Raw genomic sequence first — 12343 nt, forward strand, 5'->3', positions numbered from 1 at the left:
GAATGATGTGAAAACTAATCATTTGCATATCACAGCATCTTCTTCCTGTCGGTTAAATTTCGTGTCTGCAGCACGTCAACTTCGTGGTGTAACAATTTTTATGGCCAGTAGTGTATATTTCTTGTCTTCTTGTCATATTTTTCATAGTGCTGGCAACTCTGTCTGTGATATTCTGAACTTGGATGTGGAAGCATTCGTGTATAAGGTATTTTCACATTTTTCAACCTGTACTATAAGAGTTCTGAAGTTAATGGAATTCTGTGAGTTTGTAAGAGCAGAATACAAGGCAGTTTTGTATCACTGTAAAATGGGTTGGTTGTCACTTGAATCAGCAATTGAAAGGATACTGCAGATATATGATATACTCTAAGCAGCTATTTCTTATCTGAACAAGACTTTTCTGTAACGATCAGGATCTTTTTAGAGAAGCCATTGGCAGAAGAGTACTTATGGTTTGTACACATTGTAACGGCTTTTTTTTTCTTTACAGAAACTAATTCTACACATTGAAGATGAGAACAAAACTGTTAAAGAAGTCTACTCTGGCTTTACACACCATACCTCCAGTTTGCATGGAGGGGCAGAAAACAATTTTATTTCTTTAAAAGTAAAGTAAATTATTACTAAATGTGATTATGGAAATTTAGCAGAAGTTTCTGAAACTGAAATGTTCAATTTTTATAGTGTTAGTTGCAGCTGTATTAATAAGTAGATGACTCAGAACAGAGGTGTGTCTGCATTTCAGTGGTTAACTCTGGAAGAAGGGCCAGAGTGGCAAGCGGTGGAAAAACTGTGTTACCTTTAAGAGGTGTTAATATTGTTATTGATGACTCTGCACTTTCTGATGAATTAAGTGCTTTGTACAACATTGTGAACGCTGCAACTTTGGCTGGGGAAAGTGCTGATGAGAAATGAGACCAATACGTGAGCATTACTGTCTCTTCCATTGAATTATTGGCACTAGCACAGTACTATTTTGCTATACCTGCAGATAATTTAGCTGCAGAGAGAATAATTTCTCTGCTAAATGTTCAGATGACGGATGAGCGGGATAATGTATAGTTGTTGCTGATTTTACTGTACAGCGTGAAAACTGTAACATGTTTCAGTACTAGGACTAAAGCATCTGTAAAATAGATTTCCTAAAACAAGATCCAAAAAAATGACAACTATGTGAAATAAATCACATAATCTGAATTTCCCCAGTTTTTGACCATTAAAATGTGGTAACCGGAAGCATATATATGAAAATAACAATTCAGAAAAGGGCAGAGGAAGGCAACCCACCCCCTAGCGTGAACAAGAGCTTCCAAAACCTAACTCATATATTTTCCCGCCACACAGACAAATCAGTTCAGTATTTATTTGCTATTTTCTTGTAGTCTGTTATCGATATACAAGAACCGACCACTAACTGGCAGTAATACAGTATACAGTGTTACAACATAATTTCAAATATCTTAGTATAAGCAGACATTATGGTGTTTCAGAGAGAAAAACCATATATCTACATACAAAGAAAATAAATTAGGATTTTCTAAAAAGGAAAGAAGCCCACACACTGGTGTTTGGCCATCTGGCGCACAGATACACCGTTTCAGCTTCAGTTTGAAAAAGCCAAAGTATATAATGAATATTGAGTAGTATCATTAGAACCGGAGCTGCTACTTCTCAGTCAAGTGGCTCCTCACTTGGCCTCACAAGGGCTGAGTGCACCCCACTTGCCAACAGAGCTCGGTAGCCCGAACAGTCACCCATCCAAGTGCTAGCCAATTCAGACAGTGTTTAATTTCGGTGATCTGACGGGAATGAGTGTTACCACTGCTCAAGGCCGTTGGCCACCAACACATTGGCGTCCAGGAAATTTGCCCATACTGGTAGCTCGTTCAGGTCTCAGCATTAGTTGTAGCCATCGTGGTTATTTACTCGTGCACTAGAGAATGCCAATAAATTACGATGGGCGCTACAGACGAACCTCCACGAGGACCTTTGGTGGACTGAACGCCACACAGTTGACTGGGCGTTAAAGTGTTCGTTAATCTGTTGTTCACAGGATGCGGCTGCAGCTTCAAATTACAAGTTAAGAATTCCGAAGAGGTAGAAACTTTATGACGTGTATTGATGAATGGTTATGCACCTGGAAAGTGTGAGCGTGATCATCATACCGATTACTATCTTCTGTTGCAGCGGCCTCCAGAAGAGGGGTATCAGAGGCTACTAAGCGCAGATGGCTTCATGAAGATATTACGTACGCTAGGAGGCCAACCACATATGTGCCTTCCAATACCCATCTCACAAGGAAACATCACCAACTTGGTACATTTTAAGGAGAAAACAGCATACCTGCAAGATAAGATCGATCGATTCCGAGCGAAAATTCGGGCCATAATTCTGATACTACGCAGTTGTGACCATCCGAACGTACAGTTATAGGCCTATTTCGCGCGCACCAGTTTTCACTCCCTCCACCCCAGTACAGCTGCTTAACGCTCAAGCGTGGAATGAGTAAGAGGTTTGTGAAATACTTCTATGACTTTTGCAACACTGTGTCCAAGTACGCGGTTTCTAACTTGCAGCTGGTACCAGAAGTCTCTCAGGTTGATCATTTTTATGTTGTGATTCATAATTGCAGTGTACATGAATGAAATCAATGAGTGTGTCATTAAAGAAGTTGTGTTGAAGTACTTAATTGTTAAAATCGCTGTTACACGTTATTATCTTTGGATTTTAAAGCTGACACTGTTAAAGTGAAGTATATTTTCAGGTGACGCACTAATCTTCAACTTGATTGGCTTGATTAAATTCTTCAAATGGTTCAAATGGCTCTGAGCACTATGGGACTTAACATCTGATGTCATCAGTTCCCTAGAACTTAGAACTACTTAAACCTAACTAACCTAAGGACATTACACACATCCATGCCCGAGGCAGGATTTGAACCTGTGACCGTAGTGGTCGCGCGGTTCCAGACTGTAGCGCCAAGAACCGCTCGGTCACAAAGGCCGGCAATTAAATTGTAAATCGGATATCAGTAACAACATTCATAATAATTCTTCAGTTACTTAGGTCTGTTTATTTTGATTTTGCGGTTGTATATAGCTGCTGAATATCAATACGAGAATTCTGCTGAAGTAGTATTGAGTGTATGTTATAACTTACTTATTCTTCGCATTGAATAGCATGTGTTCTCGAACAAAATTTCAAAACATGTTGGAGAGATATGCCCACCTCCTCCCAACTCTTCCCTCATATTCGACATCAAGCGGATTTCAGGACTCTAGTTGTCGCTCCACTGTACTTTTCCCTCAGACAGTAGTGGCCATAGTGGGGCAGAGCGAGTGGCAGACAACCGGTACGTACGAAAGTTTAAAATCTTTACATTCAATAGGTCATAACTCCATACTTCCAGATTTATGTACCAAATTTTCGTGCAGGATCTATTGTTTGGGCTTATACATTGCTAGTGTGCTTTTTTCTCCTTAAAATATGAGGTTAGGTCGGTGATGTTTCCTTGTTAGAAGAGATCTCCAGTGGACATGCCAGTGTGCAGCTCAATGGCGATCCGATCTCCACACAGATGACTGTCACTTTAGCTTATCACGTTATCACCCGCATAACTTCAGCGCTAAGGATGTATTCCGGAGCACCAGTAAATGTGAAGCGGTGCACTTCCATATGGACGTTACTTGTCACTATGAAAACGTGTAAACGTCAAAGGCTTCCTAATAGGAGGTAATCTGAGTAGCAACAATATGGAACGCTGGAAAAGGAATATTTGTCATAAACTATAGGAAGTAACGGTTAATAAATGAGAAATCTAGGAATATACTAAAACCCGTTACGTACCGCTGCCGCACGGATCGGGAATACAAGGTTAGATCCATTATTGCGAGAGTAGCCCCAAAGCACTTAATCTCACTTTTTGCGTTCCATACGTGAATAGAATACGTGTTTAACGCGGTGCACTTCATGACGATTAATATTGCAGAGATTTAATTTTAAATGTAGAGTATCATTTCTTGACATTTTCCATCAAGTTCTTCCTTCAAGAACAGAAACGTGACGCTGTCATGTCATGAGTATTATAAAGAATTTTAACACTACTTTTGATGTGTGTTATTCGCATAAACCAATGGTTTTGGAAAAGTATCAGATGTCATTAGGCTTCAATTACGAAGTAACAATCGCCAGCCTTCAGGAATTTTTGTCGTTTTTTCGAGCGTGAATATATCATATGCCACGGAGAACGTACCACTAGGAACTGTAGCTTTTTATATTTCATCAGTAATCCAAAAAGTTATTACACTGTTGGTTGTAATACGTACCTTAGGGCGCTGAAAGATTTAGTAAAGACTGATGTATACGTAACACAGGAAATTTGGCTCTGATTACTTCGAAAAACCAAAGAAGTCGTAACTGTGGACTGTAAAATAACTGAGTCTTGACTATAACGGGTTATTTCATACAAACATCTGCAAGAAACTTTGGGTAGTGTGACTAAATACAGGGTGGTCCATTGATAGTGACTGGGCCAAATATTTCAGGAAATAAGCATCAAATGAAAAAACTAAAAAGAACAAAACTCGTCTAGCTTGGAGGGGGAAACCAGATGGCGCTATGGTTGGCCCTCTAGATGGCGCTGCCATAGGTCAAACGGATATCAACTGTGTTTTTTAAAATAGGAACCACCATTTTTATTACATATTCGCGTAGTACATAAAGAAATATGAATGTTTTAGTTGGACCACTTTTTTCGCTTTGGATAGATGGCGCTGTAATAGTCACAAACGTGTAAGTACGTGGTATCACGTAACATTCCGCCAGTGCAGACGGTATTTGCTTCGTGATACATTACCCGTGCTAAAATGGACCGTTTACCAATTGCGAAAAAGGTCGATATCGTGTTGATGTATGGCTATTGTGATCAAAATGCCCAACGGGGGTGTGCTATGTATGCTGCCCGGTATCCTGGACGACATCATCCAAGTGTCCGGACCGTTCGCCGGATAGTTACGTTATTTAAGCAAACGGGAAGTGTTCAGCCACATGTGAAACGTCAACGACGACCACGACCTGCAACAAATGATGATGCCCAAGTAGGTGTTTTAGCTGCTGTCGCGGCTAATCCGCACATCAGTAGCAGACAAATTGCAAGAGAGTCGGGAATCTCAAAAACGTCGGTGTTGAAAATGCTACATCAATATCGATTGCATCCGTACCATATTTCTATGCACCAGGAATTGCATGGTGACGACTTAGAACGTCGTGTACAGTTCTGCCACTGGGTACAAGAGAAATTACGGGTCGATGACAGATTTTTTGCACGCGTTCTATTTAGCGACGAAGCGTCATTCACCTACAGCGGTAACGTAGACCGGCATAATATGCACTACTGGGCCACGGAAAAACCATGATGGCTGCGACAAGTGGAACATCAGCGACCTTGGCGGGTTAATTTATGGTGCGGCATTATGGGAAGAAGGATAATTGGACCTCATTTTATCGACGGCAATCTAAGTGGTGCAATGTATGTTGATTTCCTACGTAATATTCTACCGATGTTACTACAAGATAGTACACTGCATGACAGAATGGCGATGTACTTCTAACATGATGGATGTCCGGCACATAGCTCGCGTGCGGTTAAAGCGGTATTGAATAGCATATTACATGACAGGTGGATTGGTCGTTCACCGGATCTGACGTCCCCGGATTTCTTTCTGTGGGGAAAGGTGGAGGACATTTGCTATCGTGATCCACCGACAACGCCTGACAACATGCGTCAGCGCATTCAAATGGTTCAAATGGCTCTGAGCACTATGGGACTCAACTGCTGAGGATATTAGTCCCCTAGAACTTGGAACTGGTTAAACCTAACTAACCTAAGGACATCACAAACATCCATGCCCGAGGCAGGATTCGAACCTGCGACCGTAGCGGTCTTGCGGTTCCAGACTGCAGCGCCTTTAACCGCACGGCCACTTCGGCCGGCTGTCAGCGCATTGTCAATGCATGTGCGAACTTTACGGAAGGCGAACTACTCGCTGTTGAGAGGAATGTCGTTGCACATATTTCCAAATGCATTGAGGTTGACGGACATCATTTTGAGCATTTATTGCATTAATGTGGTATTTACAGGTAATCACGCTGTAACAGCATGTGTGCTCAGAATTATAAGTTCACAAAGGCACATGTATCACATTGGAACAACCAAAATAAAATGTTCAAACGTACATATGTTTTTTTTTTTTTTTCATACTCCGCAAGCCACCTGATGGTGTGTGGCAGAGGGTACCCTGAGCACCTCTATCGGTCCTATTCCAGTCTCGTATTGTTCGTGGAAAGAAGGATTGTCGGTATGCTTTTGTGTGGGCTCTAATCTCTCTGATTTTATCCTCATGGTCTCTTCGCGAGATATACGTAGGAGGGAGCAATACACTGCTTGACTCTTCGGTGAAGGTATGATCTCAAAACCTCAACAAAAGCCCGTACCGGGCTTCTGAGCGTCTCTCCTGCAGAGTCTTCCACTGGAGTTTATCTATCATCTCCGTAACGCTTTCGCGATTACTAAATGATCCTGTAACGAAGCGCGCTGCTCTCCGTCGGATCTTCTCTATCAACCCTATCTGGTACGGATCCCACACTGCTGAGCAGTATTCAAGCAGTGGGCGAACAAGCGTAACCTACTTCCTTTGTTTTCAGATTGCATTTCCTTAGGATCCTTCCAATAAATCTCAGTATGGCATCTGCTTTATCAACGATCAACTTTACATGATCATTCCATTTTAAATCACTCCTAATGCGTACTCCCAGATAATTTATGGAATTAACTGCTTCCAGTTGCTGACCTGCTATTTTGTAGCCAAATGATAAAGGATCTTTCTTTCTATGTATTCGCGGCACATTACACTTGTCTACATTGAGATTCAATTACCATTCACCGCTGCACCATGCGTCAATTCGTTGCAGATCCCCCTGCATTTCAGTACAATTTCCCATTGTTACAACCTCTCGATATACTACAGCACCATCCGCAAAAAGCCTCAATGAACTTTCGATGTTATCCACAAGGTCATTTATATATATTGTGAATAGCAAACGGTCCTACGACACTTCCATGCGGCACACCTTCGGAAGACTTCTCTTCATTGAGAATGTCATGCTGCGTTCTGTTATCTAGGAACTCTTCAATTCAATCACACAATTGGTCTGATAGTCCATATGCTCTTACTTTGCTCATTAAACGACTGTGGGGAACTGTATCAAACGCCTTGCGGAAGTCAGGAAACACGGCATCTACCTAGGAACCCGTGTCTGTGGCCCTCTGAGTCTCGTGGACGAATAGAGCGAGCTGGATTTCATACGATGGTCTTTTTCGAGACCCATGCTGATTCCTACATAGTAGATTTCTAGTCTCCAGAAAAGTCATTATACTCTAACATAATACGTGTTCCAAAATTCTACAACTGATCAACGTTAGAGATATAAGTCTATAGTTCTGCACATCTGTTCGACGTTCCTTCTTGAAAACGGGGATGACTTAAGCCCTTTTTCAATCCTTTGGAACGCTACGCTCTTCTAGAGACCTACGGTACACCGCTGCAAGAAGGGGGGCAAGTTCCTTCGCGTACTCTGTGTAAAATCGAACTGGTATCCCATCAGGTCCAGCGGCCTTTCCTCTTTTGAGCGATTTTAATTGTTTCTCTATCCCTCTGTCGTCTATTTCGATATCTACCATTTTGTCATCTGTGCGACAATCTAGAGAAGGAACTACAGTGTAGTCTTCCTCTGTGAAACAGCTTTGGAAAAAGACATTTATTTTTTCGGCCTTTAGTCTGTCATCCTCAGTTTCAGTACCATTTTGGTCACAGAGTGTCTGGACATTTTGTTTTGATTCACCTACCGCTTTGACATAAGACCAAGATTTCTTAGGATTTTCTGCCAAGTCAGTTCGAATTCATTGAACGCCTCTCGCATAGCCCTCCTCACACTACATTTCGCTTCGCGTAATTTTTGTTTGTCTGAAAGGCTTTGGCTATGTTTATGTTTGCTGTGAAGTTCCCTTTGCTTCCGCAGCACTTTTCTAACTCGGTTGTTGTACCACGGTGGCTCTTTTCCGTCTCTTACGAACTTGCTTGGCACATACTCATTTAACGCATATTGTACGATGGTTTTGAACTTTGTCCACTGATCCTCAACACTATCTGTACTTGAGACAAAACTTTTGTGTTGAGCCGTCAGGTACTCTGTAATCTGCTTTTTGTCACTTTTGCTAAACAGAAAAATCTTGCTACCTTTTTTAATATTTCTATTTACGGCTGAAATCATCGATGCAGTAACCGCTTTATGATCGCTGATTCCCTGTTCTGCGTTAACTGTTTCAAATAGTTCGGGTCTGTATTTTAATTTAAAAAACCTACCTGTTACCAACTGTTCGTCTAAAATTGTGAGCCATATGTTTGTGACTATTACAACGCCATCTATCACAAAGCGAAAAAAGTGGTCCAACTAAAACATTCATATTTATTTACTTACTACACGAATATGTAATAAAAATGGGGGTTCCTATTTTTAAAAAACGCAGCTGGTATCCATTTGACCTCTGGCAGCGCCATCTAGCGGGCCAACCGTAGCGCCATCTGGTTTCCCCCTTCAAGCTAGACAAGTTTCGTTGTTTGTAGGTTTTTCGTCTGATGCTTATTTCGTGAGAATGGACCACCCTGTATAGCTACGATACTATATTATCTGTTGTCAAATTACGTCACGCGCTTCATTTTGTTAATGGATACTGACAAACAGCTAGTTTTTCTACTGATGCTGCAGCTTAGAATTCTATTAGTAAACTATTTTTATCTCGATCGCCAAATTTCTTTATTAGCCAGTACTCGTAAATAACGCGTAGTGCGATGGGCCCATCATCATATCTGTGTCAAAACGACATTTAATTATTCCATTCCATTGTAGCTATTACCTATAATTTAAACACAGGCTGCATTGATTCTTAAACAAACTATGCAATATACACTCCTGGAAATTGAAATAAGAACACCGTGAATTCATTGTCCCAGGAAGGGGAAACTTTATTGACACATTCCTGGGGTCAGATACATCACATGATCACACTGACAGAACCACAGGCACATAGATACAGGCAACAGAGCATGCACAATGTCGGCACTAGTACAGTGTATATCCACCTTTCGCAGCAATGCAGGCTGCTATTCTCCCATGGAGACGATCGTAGAGATGCTGGATGTAGTCCTGTGGAACGGCTTGCCATTCCATTTCCACTTGGCGCCTCAGTTGGACCAGCGTTCGTACTGGACGTGCAGACCGCGTGAGACGACGCTTCATCCAGTCCCAAACATGCTCAATGGGGGACAGATCCGGAGACCTTGCTGGCCAGGGTAGTTGACTTACACCTTCTAGAGCACGTTGGGTGGCACAGGATACATGCGGACGTGCATTGTCCTGTTGGAACAGCAAGTTCCCTTGCCGGTCTAGGAATGGTAGAACGATGGGTTCGATGACGGTTTGGATGTACCGTGCACTATTCAGTGTCCCCTCGACGATCACCAGTGGTGTACGGCCAGTGTAGGAGATCGCTCCCCACACCATGATGCCGGGTGTTGGCCCTGTGTGCCTCTATCGTATGCAGTCCTGATTGTAGCGCTCACCTGCATGGCGCCAAACACGCATACGACCATCATTGGCACCAAGGCAGAACCGACTCTCATCGCTGAAGACCACACGTCTCCATTCGTCCCTCCATTCACGCCTGTCGCGACACCACTGGAGGCGGGCTGCACGATGTTGGGGCGTGAGCGGAAGACGGCCTAACGGTGTGCGGGACCGTAGCCCAGCTTCATGGAGACGGTTGCGAATGGTCCTCGCCGATACCCCAGGAGCAACAGTGTCCCTAATTTGCTGGGAAGTGGCGGTGCGGTCCCCTACGGCACTGCGTAGGATCCTACGGTCTTGGCGTGCATCCGTGCGTCGCTGCGGTCCGGTCCCAGGTCGACGGGCACGTGCACCTTCCGCCGACCACTGGCGACAACATCGGTGTACTGTGGAGACCTCACGCCCCACGTGTTGAGCAATTCGGCGGTACGTCCACCCGGCCTCCCGCATGCCCACTATACGCCCTCGCTCAAAGTCCGTCAACTGCACATACGGTTCACGTCCACGCTGTCGCGGCATGCTACCAGTGTTAAAGACTGCGATGGAGCTCCGTATGCCACGGCAAACTGGCTGACACTGACGGCGGCGGTGCACAAATGCTGCGCAGCTAGCGCCATTCGACGGCCAACACCGCGGTTCCTGGTGTGTCCGCTGTGCCGTGCGTGTGATCATTGCTTGTACAGCCCTCTCACAGTGTCCGGAGCAAGTATGGTGGGTCTGACACACCGGTGTCAATGTGTTCTTTTTTCCATTTCCAGGAGTGTACATTAATACTTAATTTTATCCTACACAATACTACTTCCCATCGACATAACTATACTGTTTCTGGTTTTGTATAACTGCATGATGGAAGTATTTTATTTGTTTGTTTGTTTTAAACGGGTATAACGAAGAGGGCAACACGAAACGCTGATCTATGGTGACTGATTAAAAAAGTATTTTGCAATTAGGACAAAAAGATGTTTCCAGTAGTACTGTATAATGATCGCAGCTGTCTTAGAAAGCTTTATGTCCAAAGCTATTAGCATAGAAAGCTCTTGCGTGATATATCCTGAGTTTTTATTCCGTTGTATTGAATGCGTAGGGAATTTGAATAATACGGATGTTTAAGATGTACGAGAAAAGTTGGAACGGATTCTTTGGTGTTTATTCGTCTCACTTGAGAGTCTTAAACGATAAAGACCAGGTGAGGTTGCGCAGTGGTCAGCACACTGGACTCCCATTAAGGAGGATGACGGTTCAAATCCCTATATGGTCATCCAGGCTTAGATTTTCCATGATGTCCTTCAATCGCCCCAGAAAAATGCTGGCATGATTCCTTTGAATGGGGCACGGCCGATTTCCTACCCCATCCTCTCGTAATCCGAGCTTGCGCTCCGTCTGAAATGACCTCGCACCGGCCGTTGTGGCCGAGGGGTTCTAGGCGGTTCAGTCTCGAACCGCACGACCGCTACGGTCGCAGGTTTGAATCTTGCCTTGGGCATGGATATGTGTGACATCCTTAGGTTAGTTAGGTTTAAGTAATTCTAAGTCTAGGGGACTGATGACCTCAGATGTTAAGTCCCATAGTGCTCAGAGCCATTTGAACCACTGTCGACTACACGTTAAACTCTGAGCTTCCTTCCTTCGGAATATAGATGCTTACATGGACACCAGTGAATATATTAAATAATCTTGAGACCTTACTAACTTTGGATGAGAACTCCCAAAAATTCTGATGAGATTTGGATAAAGTTTGTACAACGAATCCAGAGGGGGAAAGTAATTTTATGCAACAAGGAATTGAATCTGTACATTATCTCATTTTTCTCTGTGCGTCCATAATAATGACGAAAACAGTTAATTATCTATTACAGTGAAAAGCATCTTGTGCCAGGCGTTTAGCTGAGATTTTCCGAGTACACACCCAAACGGTAACAGCGTTGCAGTAAGCTGCAGAACTAAACCACGCCGTCCCCGGAGTGGTAAACAAGGTGGCGTGAATTTCTGGCTAAGTGGTCGCATTGTGGGGACAAGTTGACGAGCGACGAGGCGTATCGCCGCGGCGGGACAAGGCACGGTTATCGAACGGCGTTCCATCGACAAGCGGTGGGAACGGAGCGGAGCGGGGCGCAGCGCGCTTTGTGGTGGACTTGTCACGCGAAGCTTCCGTCCGTCCCGGCGGTGCGCACTGTACCAGCCCAAAACACCGGCCCCGTCCAGACAAAAGGACCCCAGCCGCACTGCACCAGTCCTCTACCACAATGGCCGCCAAGAGGCTGGGCCACTTTCCGATGTCATCGCGGTAACTTTCCTCCCGATAACGCTGTAATGGCCTTTTCTGACCCTCCTGCCAGGAGAATCAACCTTCATTTCATTTCTCACCACTCTTCTCCACTTCAACCCCCCCCCCCCCCCCACCCACCCACTCCTTTATCTTTTCAGTGCTTTGTGTTTCACCTGCCGGCTGCATCTTACTTTTTGCCTTCTTGATCAACATTTATATTTTGTTGCCCATCCACTTTCTTGTATCCCCTAAGATGGCCGTACCTAAGATCCACGTATCATTTTGTTAAACTGCCACCTTTCTCTTACTACACTACTGGCCATTAAAATTGATACACCACGAAGATGACGTGCTACAAAAATGATTCAAATGGCTCTGAGCACTATGGGACTTAAC

The sequence above is a fragment of the Schistocerca piceifrons genome, chromosome 1 (assembly GCF_021461385.2).
Source record: "Schistocerca piceifrons isolate TAMUIC-IGC-003096 chromosome 1, iqSchPice1.1, whole genome shotgun sequence".
NCBI lineage: Eukaryota > Metazoa > Arthropoda > Insecta > Orthoptera > Acrididae > Schistocerca > Schistocerca piceifrons.